This window comes from Pinus tabuliformis, chromosome 2_1 (assembly GCF_031772625.1).
Source record: "Pinus tabuliformis cultivar Carrire ecotype Pingquan chromosome 2_1, CPIR1, whole genome shotgun sequence".
NCBI lineage: Eukaryota > Viridiplantae > Streptophyta > Pinopsida > Pinales > Pinaceae > Pinus > Pinus tabuliformis.
Window position 1 is genome coordinate 507,636,884 of NC_142299.1, and position 27,929 is coordinate 507,664,812.

Consider the following 27,929-nt stretch of genomic DNA (forward strand, 5'->3'; position numbering starts at 1 on the left):
AGGGTACATGTGATCACGATGTGGATTATCATCTCATGAAAAATGGTTTGGTGAGATTTAGGGATAGGATTTATGTGCCAAACAATAGTGAACCCAAGAATCTTAACTTGAGAGAATTCCATGTCAAGTCATATTCAGGTGATTAGGGATATCAGAAGACACTAAAAACTATGAAGAACTTCAACTATTGGCCAAATCTAATGAAAGAGGTAGTTGAGTTCATCGCTAGGTGTTTTGATTGTAAACAAGTAAAAGTAGAGTTTAAGCATCGAGGTGGTTTACTATAGTCCATTTTGATTCCAGACTTTAAATGGGAGGTCCTTCCCATTGATTTCATCATAAGTTTTAGAAGAACATCTAGACAACGTAATTCCATCATGTTGGGGTTAGCAGGTCGACTACGGTAGCTCACTTCATAGTGGTTAAGTGTACTCATTCAGCTAGTGATGTAGCTCAAGTATTCATAAGGGAGATAGTGAGATTACATGGTATTCCAAAGAAGATTATTTATAATAGAGATGTGAAGTTCACTTGGAAGTTTTGGAAGGATTTAATTAGGGTTTGGGTATAGAGTTGGCCTTTATTATAACTTATCAACCACAAACAAATGGATATATAAAGAAGCTCAATAGGATTCAGGAGGACATGTTGAGAATGTACATTATGCACTAACAAAGGAGATGGGAGGAGTATCTTCCATTGGTTGAGTTTTCTTACAACAATGGGTATCAGGAGTCATTGAGGATGAGTTTTTTTGAGGAATTTCATGTGGGAGTTGTAATACTCCCATCAATTGTAGTGATCCAGTGAATAGGGTACTAATAGGACCATACATGTTGGGAGAGATGGAACAGGAAATGCTTGCTATAGATAAGTATTTAAAGGTAACATAGGATTAGACATAAAACATATGCAGATCAGCATAGGGAATTTAAAGAGTTTAAGGTTGGGGAGCATGTGTACTTGTGCATCAAGCCCAAGAGGAGCTCCTTAAGAATTAGGTCAAGTGCCAAGTTGGCACCATGGTATTGTGGGTGTTTTGAGATCCTTAAGAGGATTGGACCAATGGACTACACACATGCACTACCTCCGATAGTGAAAGCCCATGATGATTTTTGTGTTTCATTGCTTCAAAGATATGTGAAAGATGTTTATCATGTGATTCATTGGTTTGTATTGCATGTGGAGCCAGAAGGATAATTCTAGCTAGAACCTCATTACATTTTGTAGAAGAAACAACTCATGCTCTAGAACCAAGCATTCAAGCAAGTTAAAGTGAAACATAAGTACTTTGGACCCAATGAAGCTACATCATAAATGGATGATCAGATGCAGGATATGTATCCTTCATTGTTTTCTCATTGAGGAAAAGGAGTTTTGGTATATGTATATATTTACGTATGGTTGTTATTGTAACTAAACCATTGAACTATGTTATAAATATCTAATAAGTGATATGGTTGTCATAATGTCATGTTTTTCATGTTGGATTTGGTTTTAAGCAGGTTGTTCATTGTAAATATTGCATTGAGCTAAGTTATAAATCTCCATGGGAAGTATGTTTTAGTTTTCAATGGTTCACTAGTCATGGGTGTCATAAAACATTAAGGACGGTGCTCCCCTAAGGGGGAGTGGTCTATAACAACTCTGGGTTAAAATTTCATGCAATAAAGCTAATAAAGGTAAGATAAGTCCAAGGTTATGGGAAACATATTCCAAGTTGAATGTATAGAAAAACATGATAGTGAGTGTCATTTTGGTTTATTATGGCTAAGAAAATTGGCAAAAGCTTTAGCAAGGACATTAGAAAAGGAACATAGGCATCGATTGGCATTTTATTTATGAAAATAAAGGAAAGTAGGATAAAGGGAGATGAAGGCTAATAGATTTACATGAAGGAAATTGAAGGAAAAATAGAGGAAATTGAAGAAAACAAATGCCTCATTAATTGAAAGGCTTCACAACATTAGTTCATAGATTTTTTTGGTTAACCTCTTATCAGTTTAGTTTTGAATCTCTCTTTATTCTCTCATACTACTACACACTTAGAGAATACTTGGAACACTCTAGCATTGGAGAAAGGAAAGAAAATGAAGGACAATAAGGAAATTGAAATCAAGGAACAAGCAAGGAAAAGTTGGATCAAGTAACTTCCGCAAGAATACTTGCAAGAAACAAGTTCCATGTGTGATTTCCTAGTTAGTTTGTGAATGCATTGTACATGCATGTGTGCATTTGGTTATCTTGCTATCATTCGCATGTATTTTTATATGTGTGAAAACGTTCTCAGCCTTGGCTTACCATTTTTGGATAGCCATGGTATGATGGGCTTATTTTAATTAGTTGAGCTTTGGATTGTCGAATGGTTTAAGAAATGGCTCAGGTTGTCTTACAAAAAAGTACCGGGGGTGTCCACTTTTGGTGGGATTGTGGTAAAGCTTGAGGGTAGAGACAGGGAAATTCCTCAAGGTATTGGTGAAGAAATTTTGAGGCATCCAAGCTTGTTTTGGGCCTAGTAATCCCTTGAACCATTTTGGTGGGGTTTTGGTAAAGCCTGAAGGTGGAGGTCATTTAATATATGGTAAGCCATGGTTATTTGCATTCTTGTTTTAGGCCTATTGATCCCTTGACCAGTTTGGTGGGATTGTGGTAAGCCTGAGGGTGGAGGTGGTTTAATCTCTGGGAAGCCCTATCTTTTCTTGTCTTGTTTCCCACATTCATGCTTGGAATATGGCAGTGGGGTGATTAGTTGAAAGAATTATTTGGTTTAGCTCAATCTATTGTTGGGTGGTACATGGAAGTCCTTAACTTGGTTAGATTTTACATATGTTAATAAGAGCTCTTTTCCTATTGTATTTCATGAATACTTGTATTTATTATTATGTGTATTTGATGCTTGTTCTATCATGGTTATTATTTTGGTCATATGTTGGTTATAATAATAGTTTCACAACAGGTTCTAGATATGGAACTTGACATGTTTTCATTAAATGATGAATGGTTAATGAATACATGAGCAAAAAAAAATTGTTGCAACTATTATGAAATGACCGTATACCTTCTTAATGATTCTTAGATAAGTTCCAGACCCCTATGTTCAGATACATATTCATGACTTGTAGATTACATGTTCTCAATATGTTTGTCAAAATGATTGTCATTGTTAGGCTTGGTTAGGTTAAGTCCTTGATCAATTTTTATATGAATGACTTTGTCCTGATGTCATTATTAGTGATGGAAAGTCTCACAGATTTTTTGGAAATGATGTACAGGATGACCTTGAATTTAGGTTTAGAATTCTAGACCACGCCTACTAAACTAGGAAAGTTGGGTTGGGACCCCATGGATGTAGGCTTGTGCATGTGGTTGGAGGATCCCAATTACATGGATCCCTTGAAATGGGAGCAGTTAAGGGCCCATGGCTGAGAAATAGAGGTCTAGCTTAGGGTTTCGCCACCTAGGGTGGTTGTTCATCTCGTGAGTGACCTGTAACCCCTCTAGGATGTTCTAAAATGTTATTTTATCATGAGTAGTCAACCCCACTTCCTTAATGAGACCTAGGAGATTAGGTCATATCATATTAGCCCTCAACTCATGTTTATTGCATTAGGCCAATGAAAGCGGGTAAATGTTGGAGAGTGGTTACAAACACAACGATCAAGACCAAAACACAAATACACAAATACAGAATAAATAGGGAAGAATAAAAAACACACAAGAAAAAACATAATAATAATGTAAACATCATGGCCATGCTCAAGGTCAAAAATAATAAAAAAAAAATATGAAGGTAATCAATAAAATAATAAACATATAAAATATCCATTAACTGAGAAAAAAAAAAAAAAAAAAAAACTCAATATCATGTGTTTTGGTGTTTAGTGTGTCCTTCACCACCATACACACACACACACACACACACACACAAAAAAAAAAAAAACAAAGTATTTTCCACAATTTTATGGCAATCTTAAAATTTATCATCCCTCGAAATAGCTCCTGCATGGATCTTCTCTTTCAGGAGACCTTCCATTTGCTTGTTCATGATGGACTTAGTCCATTCTATGTTACACTATACCACTATACATGCTTTTACTTCTTGGTAGAATTGAGTATTGTTATGTCTTATCAGACACACCTATATATCATTTATTTCAACATAAACAAATCAGGTGTTATCTTGCCATGCTAGTACCAAGTATGTTTATGTATAGTCTTCCACACATATAATTCATGTCAATCACATGCTCCAAGAATTAGGAATACCTATTAGCATGTTTATAACTATGTTATCACAAGATTTAAACTAGACTTATACCAAGAGTAGCATCATAAAAATTTGAAATCAACCTTTTACCAATGTTAGTAGCCATAACATAGTCTCTAATCCACACATAGTCATCATCCATAGTGCTATAACTAGCACCCACTTTCACTCTTTTGCATATAAGTTGTCTAAACACTCATTGTATTGTTAGAATTTTATTAAAATTCATGTTAAAAACTTGATCATTCCTTAATGGAATGTCATAAGAATATACTCATAGCATGCACCTAATCAAGCATTCTATGAAATCTTTAATTGTGTATGAAGTTTAAGAATCATAATAAATAGATCTTAGAACACTCATATGGAGATTAACACTTAGTGGTAGCAAACCTAAAATTGTTGTACTTGCCACATTGCCAGAACATGCATATGAATAGCAATAGGTGTCACCTTTTCCAACCTCTCATCAACACCTTAATTTAATGTAGCCTTGGTTCCCCATGACTACATGCAACACTTACATTGGCTTCCTAGTTGTTATAACAACCTACTTTTGGTTACATGATTACCATTAACCATTATTAGCTATGTGAATCATCTTGTGAAAATAGAATATTCCACATATTTATGCCCTCACATCCATTATTTTGTGCTCCCAGCATACATTCATGCATCTTGGAATATCATTATTCAATGAATATTCGATGGACACACCTTTCTAAACTATGTCATCTCTCACATTTTATTATTCCTATACCATTATTCGCCATCTTATGAAAACTTATGAAAACATCAAACAAAATCATTAGCCAACAATACATAAGTTAAGATGTTACCCTCATGATTTTGACTGCATCATTCAGTCATGAAATTTTTCAACCTTGTTGGGTCATTGTAGGGAATCTAGTTAGCATTATGCATGTTTATCTTGATGCATCAACTCAAATCAACTTTTAAGTAACATGAGTGTATTTTTATATATATAAATAATATCAAATAACCACATATGCATGCAGTAAAAAATCACTAGTGAATTCGAACAAACATCAATCACTTGCACCCAAAAAATAATCATTCCTTAAATAACACATAGTTCCAAATTTTTAATCCCCAAAGGTCTAGTATAGAACCTTTCCTTTTTATTTCACTTGTCCTTGAGCCCATCTTGTCCAAGTTTTGAACCTTGAATCTCTTCTACCATTTTGTAACATACCCAGTTACCTCAATGACTTTAAGTGGTTATGTGGTACCCACAATATTCCTTTTCCTTTTACTAGCTTGATAATAAGCTCTCATACCACTTTGTCAGATACCCCTATTAAAATTATCATAACCACACTTGTAAACATATGCTGGTCATCTATAATACATTTTTTCAAACACTTTGCATGTAAGCCTCTCTTCAAATACCATGTATACATCAATTAAGTAGTATTTTTATTGTATACATCTTGTCAAACATTTTCTATGAAGCATTTCTCTATTTCCACTTGTAGCATAACAACTTAAATATACCACCCAATCATGCAACATTTAATTTTTTTTCTTTCGGGTATTTTATGACATATTTTGTATTCAAATTGTAAGATTAACACATTTCTTCAAATTACTTGTATGAAAAGAGGGATATATAAGCTACAACAATACTATCCACATCCATAAAATGGTGTTTTCATTAGGGAAGTTCATCAGACAATTTGTATGAAATGAATCATTAAATCGTTTAGGAATTTATTCAAACTCTTTGCATGCAAAATAATATGGAAAAATCTTCAGGCCGTATCACTTTAATTATAGTATTCAAAATTCTAAAAATTGAGCCAAATGATTTGTCGGAGATTCCGTTCATATAGTTCAAATTTTAAACTATGGAACCTCCCAAATGAAAATTTATAGCAAAAATATTATTTTAATAGCATACAAAAATCTCAACTTCCTCTAATCCTATATCCTAAAATATCGTGACCCAAGATTTCGAAGATGGACCAAATGATTAGTGGGATGTCCATTGACTATGGTCGAAGGTTTCAAATTTTAGAACCTCCCATTAGAAAAGTTATAGTAGAAATTCCAACACAATCTATTTGAGGAAAAAGTTTAGTAGCATTTAGGAAGCTTGGATTCCTCTAATGATATATCGTAAAATATATCCTAATATATACCAATGTCTAAAAGTTGGATTATACTATCAAATGGATTTCCCATCACTATGGTAAAAGATTTAGCTTCTCAAACCTCATCGAAGAAACATTATAGAAGAATTTCGAACACGGCACGTTTAAAGATCCATTTAGGAATCCAAACTTATTATGATCTTATTTACTAAAAATTTGTTACCAGATATATGAAAATTGGAATAGAGGATAAATAGGACTTTCCTTCACCATTGTCCAAGTTTTAACTTTTGTAATGTCCCAAAAGCAAAATTATGGCATAAAAGTGAGAAACTATAATCAAAGAGGCGTGTATGCCCATATGAAATATATTAACTTGCACATAAAAATCAATACATATTTCTTAAATCCCCAAGGTATATTTTCAATTTAATCCATATAACAGTCAACACATATTTTTCTATTAATTGCATGAAACACTTTCCTATAGCCATGGAAAATTATCATATAGATATATATAAATTTCAATAAAGAACTAATCATTATATTCATATTAATTCATGTGAGATCTACAAATGGCTGAACCTGAATGCAGGACTTTGATTTTCCACCCAAGCATAGAACCGTTATAGGATGTGTTTCTTATGGAAGTAACCCCTGGGCTAAATCCACAATCCAAGGGGATTTTTCAAGAAAATTTAGTTGTAAATCATGTTAAAATATTTTGTTCCTTTCCCAAAAATCTAATTCTTTCGTCCAAATTATTTCATTCAACCAAAACTCAACCACCTCTTGTTGTTTGAATGCTTTTTTATCCTTTTTCTTATGTGTCTCTTGATGTTCCTCATGTAACATTCTTCAATATCTTTCTTTCTAGTTATATATTTGATTAGCTAATGGTTACAAATAAGACAACATAGGTTCTTATTCCTCCCACCCCCTCACATTGTGGATATATGGCAATTCAAATAAACCCATAATCATTTATAATAAAAGTGTAATTACATTAAAAAAATCATGGGGATTATATCAAGAGTGTTAAAAATAAATTCAAATAATCAATCTCACCTTTATATGGATTTATTTTTACCCTCTCTTCCATGTTGGATAGTGACTATGAATGGTTCACGACATTTGAATTTCCTTCTTCCCTTTTGGGTAATTTATTATATTCCGTGTTTGGTTCTTCATGATGCCCCAATTTCCCATATTATATCACCTTTGATATATAATTCCCATCTTATTTGACTATTATATTTATTTACCAAGCCAACATAAGAATATTCATGTTATGGCTAATAACTACAACTTTATCTTCTAGCCTTCATAACCTCTCTACTACACTTTGAGGGTTATTAATTGATTTGTTAGCCATGAATAGGGTTCTATGACTTTATTGTTATATATATATATATATCTATATCCCTTGAAAATTTCCATAAATAACCAAATACACGTACTCTAATACCAATAATATATGTAAACTAAAATTGATATTCGCTGGACAATGTGTCCCAATAGATCTAGTAAAATATATTTGAAAATTCAAAATATAGACTATGAGAATTAAATCTCTCTTTAGATTTCTCGATTCATTAATTATTATGTTATGCTTATGCATGTAATAGGTAAAATATTGAAAGCAAAGAACATTGAAATAAAACTCACAAAGAACAATGAAAGCATGATATGATATAGGAAATCGGTATTAGATAAAAACTCATTTTGAAGGTGAGGCTACTCTAGTCTCACATTTTCTGAATGGAAATGGATGAAAGTGCAAATGAGTGGAATCTATGGCCCAAGGGATACTATAATTCACAAACCAGATATTTTTCCCCTCTCTCGTTCCACTCTTCACTACTATTCTTGTATATATAATGAAATAAACACCAATAGAATGGAACTTCTTCTCCTCATAGTGGCATGTTTGTATAACAGTGCAATAGCTAACTAGGGGTTAAATTTTACCCATTTAACCCTTAATATTACTAAAAAATTTATCCTTCAACATTATTTTTCATAGTTCCGACATGGATAGCCCATTTTCCATGATTAGTGGGAGCTAAGTGGTATCCTCTTTGATTATGGTGGTTTATTTTGATATGTCAACTTCTAGGATGCATGATGTTCCTATATGAGTGTCGATTAAGGTGATTATTTCATTGTTGGAAATTTATTGATGTGAAGATTGTAGAATCTAGGGATATAATAAAGTCATGATCATAACTAAAGGTCATTTAAGGCCTAAAAAGGGCTCCTAAGTTTTTTCACCCATAATTTTCCAAAATTGGGACCACTAGCAAAAATTATGAGGTAAGTTGCTTCCTCAAAATTTTCCACTCTACGAACATGGAGATGAATGATAAAAAATATGTTGTTCTAATCCAAATCATACCTTAATCAATTGAAGGGGCGGATTAGAGTACATCAATTTTGGGAGGCTTATGGTTCCCAAAATATTTTACTAAATGAGGTGAGGCAAATTTCCCTCTATTTTCTCCATTGAGTTCCATTTATCCTTGCATTGATCCTATATTTTGATTTCAAAGGATAAGATCAACATCGATAGATCAATATGCCCAAGAATATATATCTAAGAGTTCGATTGAATATAGGATCAACTTCTCCTCTTGATCCAACATGGATAGCTAATATAGTTTTTAATTTTGCATATTGAGCACTAAGTAAATGTGAATGTATGGTTTCATATTGAGCTGTTAGGCATTAAGTCCCAATTTTTCCAGTATCTTGAAAGGACAATGACGCACACACACACACACAGATATATATATATATATATATATATATATATATATATATATATATCTATATTTTTATTTTCACCCTCTAGCCTCTCCTTGTTCAATTCTAACCATATTTATCTCCTACTCTAAATAACTTCTCTTTTCTAGAATGATCATACCTAGTCTTGTAGTCTTCCTATAGCATCCCTTATGAAATCTTCCATCCCACCTCTTTGCTATCCATATGCAATATCAAAAGTTAAAGGTGGAAAATATCCTAAACATATTTCATATGGGGATTTACTAGAAAAGGAAGAGAAAATTTTTATTGAGTGACATATATATATATATATATATATATATATATATATATATATATATATATATATATATATATATATATATATATATATAATTTTCATCCCTAGTCTTTAGATGATTCTAATGGACCAAACTCTTGTTGACTACATCTATTTTCCTATATGTTCGTTAATGGAATATTATAAACCTATTCAACTTTGTGCCCATCTTCTCCCACAATGTAGTAATTTTTTTTTAACAAATATAGTGTCCCTATATAAACTTATGATACTTAGTATTCCATACTACACCTACACATTTGTAAAGAATAAGTTTTCTACTTCTTGAAGAATCACACCAGTGTCAAGCGATAAAAAGACCTGTCTTTTTAACTCCTAATTATCTTCACATTAATTGTCAACTCAGGGACAACTTTTTATTTCAAGAGTGTACTCAGTTTGAGGCGGTTATTTACTGAAGAGTAATGTTTTTTAGTATAGTGCTTAAAAGTCCAAAAGTAAATGAATGCTTGAAAAAGAAATCAACGTAAACTCAAATGCTCTGAAATCCAACTATTCACTCAACAAACATCAATCGAGGATATAGTAGCAATAACTCATTCCTCTAGAGATTGATACAATTGAAATCAAACTAGAACAAGACAATCAATCTGAGAACGAGGAAGCAGTAACCAATGTTCTCTACAGTTGACAGCCCTGCATTAAAGCAATTAAAAGGAAATAGAATTTGAACTAAAGCTGCTATTGAAAGTAAATTAGGAAAACTCTTTAAAAGCAAACTCTTGCAATTAACCAACGGAAATGAACAACAAAGTAAATGGGCAGCAAACTGTAATTAAAGGAATATGAACAACAAACTCTAATTAATGAAAATGAACAATAGAAAAGCCAAATTAATAGCAATCTGTAATGAATTGCAAAACCTTAGTATAGGGAAATAAATATAGCAATAGTATCCTACAGGAATCAGATAACAACCTTTACTCTAAGAATAAACCAGACAACAAATGGAAATAGAATGGAAACTAATTAGAAATGAAATATAAAATAGCACTTGAAAGCCAAATAGAAATACACAGCAATGTAACGCACGGCACACCTTAATGGTAATATAATCTGGTAATCCAATTATCACTCTTATAAATAATACGATTGTCTTTTTAGAATGGAACAACAACGTTTATAAGTTCAACAATCGTAAGGAAATATAATTTCCAAGATGAATTAAGTAATACCAATGGTCGAATGTTACAACACAGATATTCTATAATTGATCAGAAATGGTATCCTGTAGAAACCATTTATATCATCACTTAAAGAAATAGCAATGCGTTGCAAAATCGATATGATATTCCTGTCTCAGAAAATGAGATTAGGTGACAGAGATGTGATGTAAAATAATATAACGTACCAGATTACCAAATAAAGCTGATAAGAAAAACCACACATAAACCAAAAATATAATATACAACAACAACAATGTACTCCACCAGAGGCTGGGCCTTTAGCCACCAGCGGATGCTGCTGGGTTACATCAGATGAATAGAATGAACAGCAACTCCCAAATCATGTATTAATCATCAAATTGTGAAATCATTACAACAGAAAAAGCTTGAGGGTTACCACATGCAACAATCCCTTCTTCTTCCTATCCTATCATGAATCCTTGCTTCTGAATCTCTGATTCAAATCATCAACTCTCCCTCATTTTCCCATCATTTTTCCATCCCCATCTCTGATCTCTGTTTTCATTTAAATAGAGAGATCAAAGAGAATTTACAATAAATATAAGTACAACATGATTTATATTACAAAATTGGTTTGCTTCTAACCAATTGATCAAAAAGAGTAAGGCGAATTTGGCTTTGCAGCTGAGATTTGGAGGATGGCAAAAACAACAAATCTAAGAAAATTGTGCTCAAAGAACCCTGCGTTTCTCTCAATACAAGTTTAATTTTGGCAAACCGTTCTTCTCAAAAGTTAATTGAGTCCGTTTTGGACAAAACCCATGTTCCGGATTTTCCAGATTCTGCTTCATTTGCTCAGAATCTCAACCACAAAACTGTCACTTCTTATTATAGCGAATTTCTGAGTTCGCACTTTTAATGATCAAATCTTCAATCTGGAAATTATCTTGGAGGCTAAAAATGGTGAATAATGTTACAACCAATTTATTAAAACTATCATTGATAAAATCATTCATAATCATCAATTTATTAGAAATAAAGGAGAATAAATAATATTCATTCATAAGAGCATAAATCATTATAAAATGGATTTATGTAATAAATTATAATAAATGACCTGATAAAGAAGAGTAAAAATGGATGAAATAAGTGTTTAAAAAGTGGTCGTATTCACGGCCCAACACACCCCCACACCGAATATATTGCATGTCCTCATGCAACAAAAACTGAATATATTGCATGTCCTCATGCAACCCAAAGACAAAACCCATGTGTTAACCAAGCAATAAAAAATTTGTTCTTCTCAGCTCATGAAATGGATAGAACAAATGAATTCTTCCTTAATTAATGAATATTCAAACTTAGCGATTTTGATGAAGGCATAACAATGAAGTTGCAGCAAAATATGATATAAGTGACAGCAACCTTCATTAACCATTTTCCCAAAAACTACAAACCAGCTTTTGTTGAAATGTTGCAAGTAAATTTGTAATATATGAATGCCTCTATGATCCAAGAATCAGATCATTTTGATGCACGGATCATGAGATATAAAAAAAATGGCTGTAGGTGAGAGTGCATGATTTCCGAAATTTTATGAACAAATTTATCTTGAAATTATTTGGGTATGTGTATTTAATAATACATCTGTGTTTTCCAGAGATCACAAGAATTGAATTCATAGTTTTTAAAAATATTATGGAAATCAATTTCTGCACTGAAATTGTATGCCTTAAATGAGAAAGAAAGTAGAAAACATCCATCATGCGTAGCAATTCCTCCCCCTCTCTGAAAAATTAGTATGCCCTCATGCGATGCTAGAAAACAAATAGAAGTGGTTGCTACCATCTGTTAAATGCTATGCTTGGTATAAAACAACATGGAATAAGGGAGCTGTGGAGAATGAATAAGAATAGCAATGGACGATAAGGAATATGAATGACATGGTTATAAGAAAGAAATGAATGAAAACAACACTCCCCCAAACTGAAAGATGATATGCCGCTGAAAAATGGGAAGTGGTAAAGATGCAGAATGAAGGATGATAAATAATGCTCAAAATGGATTTCCATGAAATTCTCCTAAATTCGTAATAAATTAGAAAATTATGCTATTTAACCTCAAATTTTACCTCCAAAAAGAAAAATTTGGAATGACATATATGCACTAGCAGTTGTTGAAGTTGATGTAGGCAGAGTTGGTGCTGAAAGTGACGCAAAAGGTGGAATCCAGGCAAGCACATCATGTCTGAACAATTTTTCACGTTCGCGAGCCTCTTCTGTTAGTGGAGATAGTGTGGTCATGCTGCGAATAGAGTTCCGCCCATACTTGTTGTTTTCCTGTAAACAAATCACTATTTTGCATACAATGTTCTTGAATCCATAGTGTTAGTTTTGAATAGCAACATATTAAGATGCATGCAAAAATTTCAATCAGATATTTTATCAAACCAACAAGTTATGGTAGAGTGCAGTAATCATATTGCATGCAATCCCATAATGCATACATTCCCCTCTCCAATTGAAAAATTAATTCCATGACCATAAAGCGTATGAGAGGGGTTATGCTGACGGTAAGGCAAGGGAATGAACAATATGGCAGTGAATGAAGCAGAGTACACATATCAATGATAGGACGGCGAGAGTTATGGTTATAATGAGAGCAGAGCATGTAAAGATAGTTATGAATAAGAGATAGGATGCTTTGGATTGATGATAAGTTATGAAAAAGAAAAAGAAAAACAATATGCCAAAAAGATGCTTTACTGATGGTGTTCTAGCTGAAAAATGATGTGATTGATCATAAAACAATTTCTCATGCATAAACGTTCAAAACAGGGAAAAAAATTAAGTAAATAACTTCTCTGATAAAAATAAAGAATAAGAAAAGGGTATTATAGTAATAATTGACGATAAGACATAACTTCAATAACATAAGCAGAGCCTCTGCTGCCAGTAGGCGTCCATAGCCTCAATAGGGTTGCTTTTTAACCCATATGAGCTAGGATCCTCAATTTATAAATGGAGAGTTACAATGTTGTTCTACAGAAGAGATCAGTGTGCTAGAGTGGTAACCAGATAACCACACTGCCATTCACTGGGATGTAGCAAAAATGATCAGGTCGGCTCGTGATGAGACCTCCTGTTCTAAGGATAATTTCGCTATCCAATGGATCATAACCCTGGTGTGGTGGCCATAATGGGAATGTCACTTCGTTACAACCTTATGAACATGGTAGACTGGCTCGTAATGAGACCCCCTATCCTCCATCTGCGAACAAAATTTTGTTGTTATTACACATTTTTATGATAAAAAGAGGGAGGCTCAGTACTCCTTAAGAGCAAGGATGGCGGAAGAAGTTGAACATGTCAATAGAAAAAAATATACCCATAATCTCATTTATTGCAGATAGAGAAGATTATAACCAGGGAGGATGGAACGAGCATGGTATTAAGATGATCAATGAGTATCATGTACAATAGAAAACAATGCAGTAAAGTAATATATAAATAATTGTATCCCTTTTGAAAAGAATCTATCATCAATGAGTTGTCCTGTTAAAAATCATAACGTGAATGATATTAACTCGCTTCAATAGAATCCATAATTCTCGTCCTCATAAAAATAGTGTACTTCATGCCATGAAAGGGAATCAGTAAAATGTGGTTGAGATGAACTAAGAATAATTCCACAAGAGGAAGGAAGGGTTGCTCTCGAAAATACTCCCAAAGTGTTGCTCTTTTGAAGGAACAACAAAAACACTCAAAAAGTGGTGTTCCGTGTAGGGAACAACAAAGGAAATGCACACCAAAAAGCAAAAATACACACGAAAAAGGTGTTGTTCCCTGTAGGGAACAACGAAAAAATGCATGTGAAAAAGTGTTGTTCCTTAAGAGGAACAAAAAAAATGTGAAAATGTTGTTCCTTTGAAAATGAACAGAAAAAATGTGAAAGTGCAGAAGTGTTGTTCCATTTGGAAAGGAACAACAAAGCATGAAAGTGTAGAAGTGCTGTTCCATTTGGAAAGGAACAACAAAAAGTGAAAGTGCAGAAGTGATGTTCCATTCAGAAAGGAACAGAAAAATGTGAAAATGCAGAAGTGTTGTTCCATTCATAAAGGAACAGCAAAACGTGAAAGTGCAGAAGTGCTGTTCCATTCAGAAAGGAACAACAAAAAATGAAAGTGCAGAAGTGTTGTTCCATTTGGAAAGGAATAGCAAAATATGAAAATGCAGAAGTGCTGTTCCATTTGGAAAGGAACAACAAAGCGTGAAAGTGCAGAAGTGTTGTTCCATTCAGAAAGGAACAACAAAACGTGAAAGTGCAAAAGTGTTGTTCCATTCAGAAAGGAACAGCAAAACATGAAAGTGCAGAAGTGTTGTTCAATTCGGAAAGGAACAACAAAAAGTGAAAGTGCAAAAGTGTTGTTCCATTCGGAAAGGAACAGCAAAAAGTGAAAGTGCAGAAGTGTTGTTCCATTCGGAAAGGAACAGCAAAACATGAAAAAGGAACACCAAAATGAGTCGTGGAAAAGGAATGGCAAAATGAACTGTGGAAAAGTAACGACTGACACAAAAGGTGCTGTTCTTTTGAAAAAGGAAGAACAAAACGAAAATGTTGTCCCTTTGGAAAAGGAACAGCAGAAACAACAAAAGTGCACACAAATGTTGTCCCTTCAGAAAAGGAAAAACAAAATGCACAAGCATAAAATGCAAGCACGCAAAGAATGAATTCGTTGTTCACTGTATTGATGCTGAGGATGGGTTACAATTTGAATGAAGCAACACCTGAAACACAAAATATAAGAGAAATTAGAAAAGATACAACAAAAAACAATATGTAAATAAATAAATTAAGTTACAACAGCTATGATATTATGTAAAAAAAATCATCTCTTTGAAAAATGTTTTGGCAGCAGTGATAAGACATGAATCTTCAAATTGAAATAAATTCTTCATTTGTTTTATTATGAATCCATTGGGTAATGAATTGGATGAAATTCCTTTGTTTCATTAAAATTTCTTTCAAGAATCACTCGTCCATAAATTGACCTTCTTTATTTTCCCAGGACCTGCAAAAAACAAGTGTCTACCTGCAATAAAACATTAAATCATGGAGAAAGAGAGGTGATCGGGCTCCCCTAATCCAAGAATTATGCAAAAAAACAACAAGCAGTCACTCTGTATAACAAATCCATTGAGAAAATAACAAAGTAAAATTTATCTGTCACTTGCGGGAGAGCAATGGCCAATCATGCTAACCTGCAGTGTTTTAATCACAACTTCTTTGTTTTTCGTCAAAATTGAGTGATTCCAAAGTAAAATGAGAGCTAATTAAAAATTTTATCTCCCATGGAAACATTTTTTAAAGATTCAATGATATGATATGTCAATTTTAGTTAGAACAACCTGCATAACAAAGTCATTTTTGATTACCCAGCTTAGACCAATAGTTGATATTTCAAGCATAAATTTTTCGTTTGATGTCGGATTCGAATGATTCAAATTGGAAATGAACGTAGATTCATTTATTTATATCAAATAGAAATATGTTTTGAAGACAAGAAAAATTGATAGGTCAAATATTGTAAGGAACAGTCGGAAAGAAAGAGTTTTAAGAGCGCTGATTTACGATAGACAGTCAGTATTTTGATCATAACTTCCCCATACGATATCAAAAATGCATAATTAAAATTGAATTGTAAACTAGATTCATATGGGAATATACCATAGAATAAGGTTTTTAAAATTCATTCATATAGGCCTCCAAAAACCGACTGTCCCAACTCTGTTCCTGAGCTGCCCGCTAGACACCCTGTCAATGTTTTGGTTCTAACTTTTTCGTTTCAAATCCAAATTGAGTGATCCAAATTGGGTTGGAAAGTAGAAATCAAGGGCTATTTATGATAGAAACATTTTTTAAAAATATTCCCTTTTGGTCCCTCAAACCATGACTGTCCCGACTGTGTTTTCAGAAATGTCATCAAACCCGCAAGCAAAAAAATAAAAATTGATATTCAAGCATTTTTTCATATTGATGATAAAAATGAATATAAGTGTTTGTATAATTGTTATTTATATTATAAATCATCTACATACACAAATGAATTGACACATTTATCACCGATGTTGATTTCGATAGCGTGTTGCAATAAAAGAAACAACTATTTTTACAAAAAAAAAAATAAAAAAAAAATGTGTTTCCTTTATTTCTTTATTTATTTTATTTTCTCCACTATCATATTCTTCTTTGAGAATCGAATATGTTTATGTATAAGAGTATTTCTAGTGGAACCATTTTAGAAATAAGGCCTCTAGTATGTACATACCCAAATTTGAAAAATGCATGTTGATAAAAATTAGGGTATGAGAAACCAACTTCCCTTGAAAAAATGGTGTCAAAAATTGTTGAAGTATGGAGTGATGCTGTAAACAAGTGATGGAGTGAAACCATTCTTCAATATATCCTTTACTTTGTTGATTTCCTGTAGCCATCATATCATGAAGTTCTTGAGCTTTTAAAATGACTTGTTGATGCATACTAAAAGAAACCTCATTTTCTTCCATAGCTTCTACAATTTTTGAATTTGAAACATTCTGAATCTCATTGTGAGTTTTCTCTAATGGCGCATGTGAGATAGAATGAGTGGGAAGGGTGGGTAAATTTTGCAGTTCAACATTGTAAGCATGTTGTACTGGTTTATTATGGTGAGGGTGTGGAATTAGTTGAGCAGGAAAATGTGTAAGGAATGGAGCATTGTGATGATGCGGTTGGTTGGGTTGAGTGAATGATTTTGATATGGAAGAAGGATGTTGTGGAAGAGCTGGTGAAGAATATGGAGAATATGTTTGTGCTACAAGATGTGGGAGAGTAGTCATGCCATCATAAGATGCACCATGCCAAACTTTTAAACAAGATTGGTGGTGGTTATATTGAAATTGACATGGCTGCCCTAACACATTAGTATTCCATAATGGCTTATGTAAGTAAGAGAATGAAGAGGAAGTGTTTTCAACCATACCTATTGACCTTGTTGCAACTTCCCCATCTCTTTGATATGCCACTTCCAAATTAGATAAGGAAGAACAACCATCTACGGTATGCTCCTTTCGGTCATGAGGGAAAAGCACTTCATCAAATTCTTCATTTTTATGAACCTGAAAAACATCCAATTTTTCATTTAGAGAGCTAATAAAATCAACTTTAAAATTTTCAAATAAAGCATTGATTTCAGCTCTTATGTCTCCTATTCTTGTAGCAAATTTGGAAAATAAATAACAACCATCTTTATAATTCTTACCAACCTCGAAGATTCCTCTTGAATACCTTATGCACAATTCACAAACATCATCATATAACAACTGAAAAACATCACCTTTTCCTATCAGATTTAAGAGTTCTAAAAATTCATCTTTGATCCCTTTAAGAAGAAGTGTTTTTAAGATTTCTTTTTCCAAATGCTTATGCTTTGATTTTTGAAGGTTGTATTGAAATTGATCTACATAGTCCTCCAAGATTTCATGTTCCCCTTGTATCATATTGAAAATATCTTCATTGGCCTTGCAATAGTCTTGGTACTTCCTCAAGAATATGTTCTTCATGTCCTTCCATGTTTGGATGCAATTCCCACCTAGGCTCATAAACCATCGGAGAGCTGCTCCTTTTAGAGTAAGAGGAAACACTTTCAACCTTTGATCATTAGTGTAATAATCATATCCTCTACAAAGTATTTCAAACTCAAATAAAAATATATCTGGGTCTTCATTTGTCAAGCCATGAAAATTTGGTAGAGACAATGGGGGAATTATGTGCATTTGTGGCACTCCTCCTAGATCTTTGATAGGAAATTCAAAAGTAAAAATGTGATCCATTTCTTACCATAATAGAAGATGTTCTTCATGTGTTTCTTCGAGGCTCCTTCTTGAAATGTTCCTATTAATCGGTTAGTGAAATGGGTGGTGCTTACATCACCACTTGAGTGAAATCATAAGATTTGTTTTTCAAAACTTCTATTTTCTTTTTTTAGTCATTCACACAAAAACTCAAACATTTATTTATACTCTAAGTTCTTTAACAATTCTGTTGGAAAGCAGGTGGGGGAGCAGGGCTTTTACATGCTCCTATACACAGGTTCTTACCTTCCATTTTTAATACCCAATTCTTTCCTAACAGGCAATCATCAAATGCACACTACTCTTTAAAAATGGCTACACTCTCCCTGGCAACGACGCCAAAATGTCGAGCGATAAAAATGTGTCTTTTTAACTCCTAATTATCTTCACATTAATTGTCAACTCAGGGATGACTTTTTATTTCAAGAGTGTACTCAGTCTAAGGCGGCTATTTACTCAAGAGTAACGTTTTGCAGTATAGTGCTTAAAAGTCCAAAATTAAATGAATGCTTGAAAAAGAAATCAACATAAACTTAAATTCTCTGAAATCCAACTATTCACTCAGCAAACATCAATCGAGGATATAGTAGCAATAACTCATTCATCTAGAGATTGATACAATTGAAATCAAACTAGAACAAGACAATCAATCTGAGAATGAGGAAGCAGTAACCAATGTTCTCTACAGTTGACAGCGCTGCATTAAAGTAATTAAAAGGAAATAGAATTTGAACTAAAGCTGCTATTAAAAGTAAATTAGGAAAACTCTTTAAAAGCAAACTCTTGCAATTAACCAACAGAAACGAACAACAAAGTAAATGGGCAGCAAACTGTAATTAAAGGAATCTGAACAACAAACTCTAATTAATGAAAATGAACAACAGCAAAGCCAAATTAATAGCAATCTGTAATGAATAGCAAAACCTTAGTCTAGGGAAATAAATGTAGCAATCGTATCCTATAGGAATCAGATAACAACCTTTACTCTATGAATAAACTGGACAACAAACATAAATAGAATGGCAACTAATTAGAAATGAAATATACAACATCGCTCGAAAGCCAAACAGAAATACACAACCACATAACACACGACACACCTTAATGGTAATATGATCTGGTAATCCAATTATCAGTCTTATAAAATAATACAATTGTCCTTTTAGAATGGAACAACAATGTTTATAAGTTCAACAATCGTAAGGAAATATAATTTCCAAGATGAATTCAGTAATACCAATGGTCAAATGTTACAACATAGATATTCTATAATTGATCAGCAACGGTATCCTATAAAAACCATTTATATCAGCACTTAAAGAAACAGCAATGCGTTGCAAAATCGATATCATATTCCTGTCTCAGAAAATGAGATTACGTGACAGAGTTGCGATGTAAAATAATAGAACATACCAGATTACCAAATAAAGCTGATAAGCAAAACCACACATAAACCAAAAATATAATTTACAACAGAAGCAGCGTACTCCACCAGAGGCTGGGCCCTTAGTCGCCAGTGGATGTTGCTGGGTTACTTCAGATGAACAGAATGAACAGTAACTCCCAAATCATGTATTAATCATCAAATTGTGAAATCATTACAACAGAAAAAGCTTGAGGGTTACCACATGCAACAATCTCTTCTTCTTCCTATCCTATCATGAATCCTTGCTTCTGAATCTCTAATTCAAATCATCAATTCTCCCTCATTTTTCCATCATTTTTCCATCCCCATCTCTGATCTCTGTTTTCATTTAAATAGAGAGATAAGAGAGAAGTTACAATAAAGATATGTACAACATGATTTATATTACAAAATTGGTTTGCTTCTAACCAATTGATCAACAAGAGCAAGGCGAATTTGTCTTTGCAACTAAGATTTGGAGGACGGCCGCAACAACAAATCTGAGAAAATCATGCTCAAAGAACCCTGTGTTTCTCTCAATACAAGTCGAATTTGGGCAAACCATTCTTCAATAAAGTTAATTGGGTCTGTTTGGGACAAAACTCATGTTCCAGGTTTTCCAGATTTTGCTTCATTTTCTCAGAATCTCAACCACAAAACTGTCACTTCTTATTCCAGTGAATTTCTGATTTCGCACTTTTAATGATCAAATCTTCAATCTGGAAATTATCTTGGATGCTAAAAATGTTGAATAATGTTACAACCAATTTATTAAAACTATCATTGATAAAATCATTCATAATCATCAATTTATTAGAAATAAAGGAGAATAAATAATATTCATTCATAAGAGCATAAATCATTATAAAATGGATTTATGTAATAAATTATAATAAATGACCTGATAAATAAGAGTAAAAATGGATGAAATAAGTGTTTAGAAAGTGGTCATCTTCACGGCCCAACAACCAGCAAAACAAATAATAGAAAAAAATGATTTAATATAATGCACATAGTCTCTCTCAAATTTCATTATCAATAGAATATATTTATACATGAGGATATATTTTCCATCTCCTATAATCTCTCAATCATTTCCTATATTCTCTGAACAATAACTCCATAAATCTCGCATCAATGATTCCACAAATCTCTCATTAATCATTCCACTAATCTCTCTACAAATCTCTCAATAAAGATAAGAACTTTAATAATTTCAAATGAATAATTATTCTGTAGGAAATAATACTGAGAGGGGGGGTGAATCAGTATTATTAAGTCAATTATTTTTCATTTCATACATAGACTCGTATACGCTACTTCAGTTAGTGAAACTAGCGTATATACGCAAGTTCAGTTTAGGAAACTAGCGTATAACTTACACACTTATAATTTAATTTATTATCCAGATGTTGATCTTTTAATCTGTGTGTCAGAACCATATAAACAGTAACTAGGAACAAAAAAATAGAGCAGACAGTCACACACAGGAACACATGATATAAGGTGGAAACCGAATGTGGGTGAAAACCACCCACTGCAATTTGTCTCTATCTTCTTTCAATTAGAAACTTCTCTTTACAATGTTTCTGTACTAGTGCAGTCTTATACCAGTACGCAGGCTACTACCTGCAGAAGGTTACAACCCTCTCTTGTTCTCTAGCTTCTCCTGGAAGGGAGCTACAACCCCCTTAGCTCTTGTACTAGCTGAGGTACTAGTATGTAGGTGCTGACCTACTGAGGCTACAACCTTCTCTTTTCTTCCAGGGACCATGTTTCATAAATTTTCAGATTTAATCCATGAATACCAACCAAACATCAAGTATATCAACCAATCTCCTTTGTACAAACCTATACTGAATCAAAAAATAACTTCTTAGAATGTTGTAAGCAAAAAGCAATAACAGTAACCAAACACCAATTCTGAACCCAGAACACAACAACAATAAATAGAAGCAACTAAGACATATTTCATGAGACGTATGCTACCTCAATATGTAGAACCTGCATGCATACGTTTCTGCAACAAGGCCAACCAGCGTATACACTTTTTGAGTTAGAGAACCACTATGCATATGTGCCTCTACTCTGCCGAACCTGCGTACAGATCTATAAAAGATAATTTATCCCTTCCACTTGTTCAGACATCAATTATACCCAGATTATCAGATTTATAGATCTAATCATGCACCAAATATAACAGATCAAAAACCACACAATGACACTACTATTTAAGCCTCAAGATCTTTATCTATCAATAAAACTTATCCATATTTTAGCGCTTAGGTTCCTCCTTGGTTCAGATCTAGCAATGCACCATAACCCAATTCTAGATCTTGCTCATCATAAGATTTTCAATACTTTCGTGAATGCCTTTTCCTAAAGATCTCCTTCCCCTTTTATAGTTTTAGGCCTTACTCAATACCATGGTCCAAAACCATTTAGAGCCAATACTAGGGACCAATACCTGGGTTCAACATTTTGGATGCAATACCAAGGTCCAAAACCATAGGTTCAAATATAATGGACTAAATACCATGGGCCAAAAATAAGTTTTCCCACTTGTACGCACTTTTCCTTGCATGAAAGTGTGTGCATACGTATACGCACCTTTTGATTGTCGAACCTACGTGTATATGTGACTTGGTTAGAAGGAAACTGTGTATATCTCTTTTCCTTTTATTCTAAGAGCCTGAACTGAGATCTTCCATCTGAGTGAGTTGCCATCAAGGATAACACCTGTGTCATAGTGCCAAACCTATGTCATAATGCCAACAATCTCCCCCTTTGAACTTGAAGGCAACCCCAAGTCACTCTCCCCCTTTGACATCAAGGGCAAAGGGTTATGCTCCCCCTAAGTACATGCTAAATTCTCTGCTCTGCTGTGCTATTCAAGCTCCCACTGATTGTAGGCAAGGTCTGTAAGAAGATGTTCTTCAAGAAGAAATATGACTTTATACATTATAAATGACCTTCCTATCACCAAAGACTCATACATACATCCATCTCCCAACCAAGTGGGAATACACCAATATTGACTCATCCACCGAACGAAGTGGGGATAGACTAAGAATGATAAAACAAAAACATTACATCATCCATCCTATGCATAGTGGGGAAACCAAGATAGGTCGTTACATGACCTTGATAAGAAAAGAAATGCATGACATAGAGACAAAATAGCTACAGCAAGACTATGATAGATATTAACAACTATCATCAGCAGCATCTATCAATCATCATTCAGACCAGCAACCATATTCTCCTTCTGCATCTGTTCCACCTAAAATCAAAACAACTATGAAATTGAACCAAGATCTTTCTAAGATAATGCTAACAATGCATTATTAGAAGAATATATGCTCCCCCTGAACCTGTGCCAGATGGTCTCTATCAGACCCATATCAGACTCTTTTCATCCTGAGCCTGGCCAACTGTTTGTCTTCAAACCAACATATATGCGACTATATCCACAGAAACCTGTGTATGTATGCAGAGTCTCCACGTGAAACTCGTGTACAACCATTAATCTCTGAAACAGACAAGTTTTAACAGCAAGATGATGCATCGACGACCCCCAGCTTCTATTTGAGGTATTCAAATGTTTCCCTAGGTAGTGGTTTGGTGAGTATATCAGCAACCTGTCCCATAGAGGGAACATACTCCAGTTTGACCTTTTGTTCAAGCACTTGTTCCCAGACAAAATGATATTTGATAGGTATGTGCTTAGTCTTTGAATGCATGACAGGATTATTTGAAATACTAATTGCACTAGTATTGTCACAAAAAATGGAGATAGGTGGAGTACAAGTGATTTGAATATCTTGCAATGTTTGCATCATCCAAAGTAGTTGTGTGCAGCAAGATGTAGCATCCACATATTCTGCTTCAGCTGTAGATAAAGCAATAGAAATTTGTTTCTTGCTGAACCAAGATACTAATCTGGAACCCATAAAAAATGCACCACCACTAGTGCTTTTCCTATCATCCACTCTTCTTGCCCAATCTACATCTGTATAAGCATGAAGTGTGAGATCTACATTTCTAGGATACTGTAAGCCATAGTTTTGTGTTCCTTGAAGATATTTGAAATTCCTCTTAACTGCCTGAAGGTGTGTTTCCTTTGGATTTGCCTGAAATCTTCCAACTATTCCTACTGCATGCATGATGTCTGGTCGGGTACCTATCAGATAGAGCAGACTACTAGTCATGGATCTATAGGTTGGTTGATGTACTACTACTGATTCATCATTTCCACTGAGACTGCATCCTGTTACCATAGGGGTACATACCGGTTACAAATCTTCCATACCATATTTCTTCAAAATCTGCTTGAGGTACTTGGTTTGGGATAAAAAGATACCATCTTTATTTTGTTGGATTTGTAAACCAAGAAAATATGTTAGCTCACCAAATAAGGACATTTCGAATTCTTTCTACATAACCAAAGCAAAGTTTTGACTCATGGCTTCTTCATTGCTACCAAAGATGATATCATCAACATACACAACAAGTATTAGCAATTTATCATTATCAATTTTTATATATAGATTGCTATTTGCCGATCCTTTTGAAAAACCTTGTTGATGAAGGTACTTTTCCAAATGATAATACCAAGCCCTTGGAGCCTGTTTAAGGCCATAGAGAGCCTTTTTGAGTCTGCATACAAGTTTTGGATCATTTCCAAGAATAAACCCATCTGGTTGCTCAATATACACTTCTTCATCCAAGTCTCCATTCGGAAAGGCATATTTTATGTCCATTTGAAATACTTTGAACTTCTAAAAGCTAGAAAGAGCAAGGAACATTCTTATGGCCTCAAGTCTGGAAACTGGTGCAAAAGTTTCTTCAAAGTCTATGCCTTCTTGTTGAACATACCCTTTACAAACAAGTCTAGCCTTGTTTCTAATAACATCTCCATTTTCATTCAGCTTGTTTTTGAATATCCATTTTGTCCCTATGACATTCTTATCTTTTGGTCTAGGAACCAACTCCCAAGTGTTATTCTATTCAATCTACTCAAGTTCTTCCTCCATGGCCTTGACCCAGCATTCATCTTTGCATGCATCTCTTACATTTTGTGGTTCAGTGGAGGAGAGAAATTCTAGAAATCTTGAAGCTTCTGAAATGGTTCTTCTTGTTTGTACACCTGCCTCTTTTTGCCCCAAAATTTGAGTTTCTGGATGATTCTTCTAAACATACCTGGATGGAGTCTTTTCTTCTATCCTTATCTGTTCTTCTAGTGCCTCATGAGTTTCTTCTTCATCATAAGTCTAATTTGATGTTGAAGGATTGTCCTCATCATTTTCGAAATCTTCAGATTTTACCTGCCTAGGAATGTTTCCTTCTTCATCAACCACTGCATCAATACTTTCAACAAATTTTCCAAGTATTTTATTGTAACACTTATATACTTTGCTGTGGGGAGAGTAGCCAAGGAGAATGCCTCCATCTACTCTAGGTTCAAACTTGCCAAGGTTTTCATCAGTCTTTTTGATGTTGCATTTTCTTCCAAAAAGTTTGAAGTATTTTACTGAGGGATTCTTACCATACCAAAGTTCATGAGGTGTTTGAGTGTTGTTTACCCGAACGTTTTTCTTGTTGAGAATAGTAACTGCAGCAAATGCAGCTTCACCCCAGAAGGTTGTGGGAGTCCTAGACTCATCAAGCATAGCATGAGCCATTTGTTGAACCATTCTGTTCATCCTTTCCACTATTCCATTTTGTTGAGGATTCCTTGCAGTAGAGAATTCCCTTCTTATTCCATGTTCTTCACAAAAATCGAAAAATTCATTCTAGGTAAATTCCCCTCCTCAATCAGACCTGAGGCATTTGTTTCTGTGATCTGATTCATTTTCAACCAAGGCTTTAAATGCTTTGAACTTATCGAAAGCTTCGTCTTTATGATTCATAAGTCCTATCCAACACATCCTGAAAAGTCATCAATGAACAATATAAAATATTCTTCTCCTCGAGGTGACCTTTTCCTAGATGGACCACATACATTGGTATGGACAAGTTCAAGTGGCCTACTGGCTAATCCTTCCTTCTCAGGAAAATTATTTTTGGTTTGCTTACGAAACTGACATGATTTTCATATTGTATTGTCTGGAATTCTGATGTCAAGGAGATCATGAACCGCCTGATATTTGCATGCTTTCCCTATCTGAGAGAAGCTTAGATGCACCAATCTTCTGTGCCATAGCCAGTGTTCATCATTCTTGCTTAGATAGCATTGTTGTTGTCCTCCCTTGAGTATGTATAAATTATTTGGAGTTATTATGCCTTTGATCATTGTTTCTCCTGTATCAAGCTCATAAACAATGCATCCATTTGATCGAAATATTACTTCATTTCCTTGATCACACATTTGACTGACACTCAATAGATTATGCTTTAAGCCATCAACATACATAACATTTCCAGCTTTGACCTTTTCTTTCAAAAGAACAGAACCTTTACCTTTTATGAGTGCAGGGGTGTCATTTCCAAATGAGACCTTCCTTTCCTTTTCTAAGGGACTATATGACTGAATTTTTTCTTTATCACCTTTCATATGTTTTGAGAATCCACTGTCGATGTACCACTGACTTTCCTGTCCTTCCACATATAAGGCTATCCCACATCTTTCTGGTTGCGATTCTTTCTTTATCCATGTTTTGGGACTTAATGAAACTTGCTCCTTCTGAGTTGTTGGCTGAAACCTACTCCTGCATTCAGAATCTTCATGACCAAAGTTGTTACAAATAGAACATTTTGTTTCATTCTTAAGAGCAGAAAAGTTATTGTAGGTCCTTTTCATGATCCCAGTCATACTCCTTTGTTTTTGAGCTTCTCTAGTCATGATGGTCTTGTAGGCAACACATTGAGTAGCTTTTTGACCAAAGTTATGACAAGAGAAACATTGGCCATTGAAGAAATTCCTGTGATTATCAAACCTACCGACCAAATGATTGTAGTTTCCATCCATTCTTGAGGCAAATTGAGAATTATTTACCTGTGTTTGATTATAGCCTCTTTTCATCCTTGAAGTAGATTGCCCCCGATTTACTTGGTAATCTTTGTTCATTCTTGAAGTAAATTGTCCCTGATTTACCTGGTGATCTGCATTATGCTTTTGTTGTCAATTGTCAACCTGTTCACTTCTCGTTGCTACATCAAGATAACTTTTGGAGGTGGATGGCTTCTGTGCTTGAGACGCTTCTTCAGTATATCCAAGACCTGTTTTTATTTGAGGATAACGCTACACTTTGATAATCTCACCTAAAGTTTCAGATCCTTTAGCAAATCTAAGATTAAGAGGTTTTGATTTCTCAATATCTTTTCTAAGCCCCATAATTTCACATTCTAACTTTTCATTGTGTTTTTCTCTTTCAGCAAGTTGGAATGTCAGAGTATCTATAATCATATTCTTTTACTCTAAACAAATTTTGAGTCTAGAAATTTCTTCACAAAGACCTTCTTCATCTATAGCATCTACGAAATCATCATCTTCAAAGGCCATCAAAAGTCTATAATCATTACATTGTTCATCTTTATCACTATTTGAAAATCCATCACTATCTTCATGTGTATAATAGCTCTTCTTACTTACATTCTATTTTCTGTTCCATTTAATTGGTTACTTACCTTTGTCAAGTTTATCTTTATGAAGACACTTGGCAGCATAGTGACCAACTCTTTCACAAGCAAAGCATTTGAGAGGTAGCTTACCTCTGAATCTTCCAGTCCCCTGTTGAAGATTCCTGACAAAGTTTAATTCTTCTTCTTCTTTTGACATATGTCCTAACTCATTGTAATCTGCTTTTCTTGAGGCTTTGAATTCGGCTTCTCTCCTGTTCGATGGTCCCACTTTTCTCATTTCGTAAGCAATTAGGATTTCATGCAGCTGTGACATGGTAATGCTCTGTAGATCCTGCTTTTCTTCTATGGCAGAGATTTTTGAATCAAACTTAGAAGACAAAGATCTTAGAACCTTTTCAACCAAAGTAACT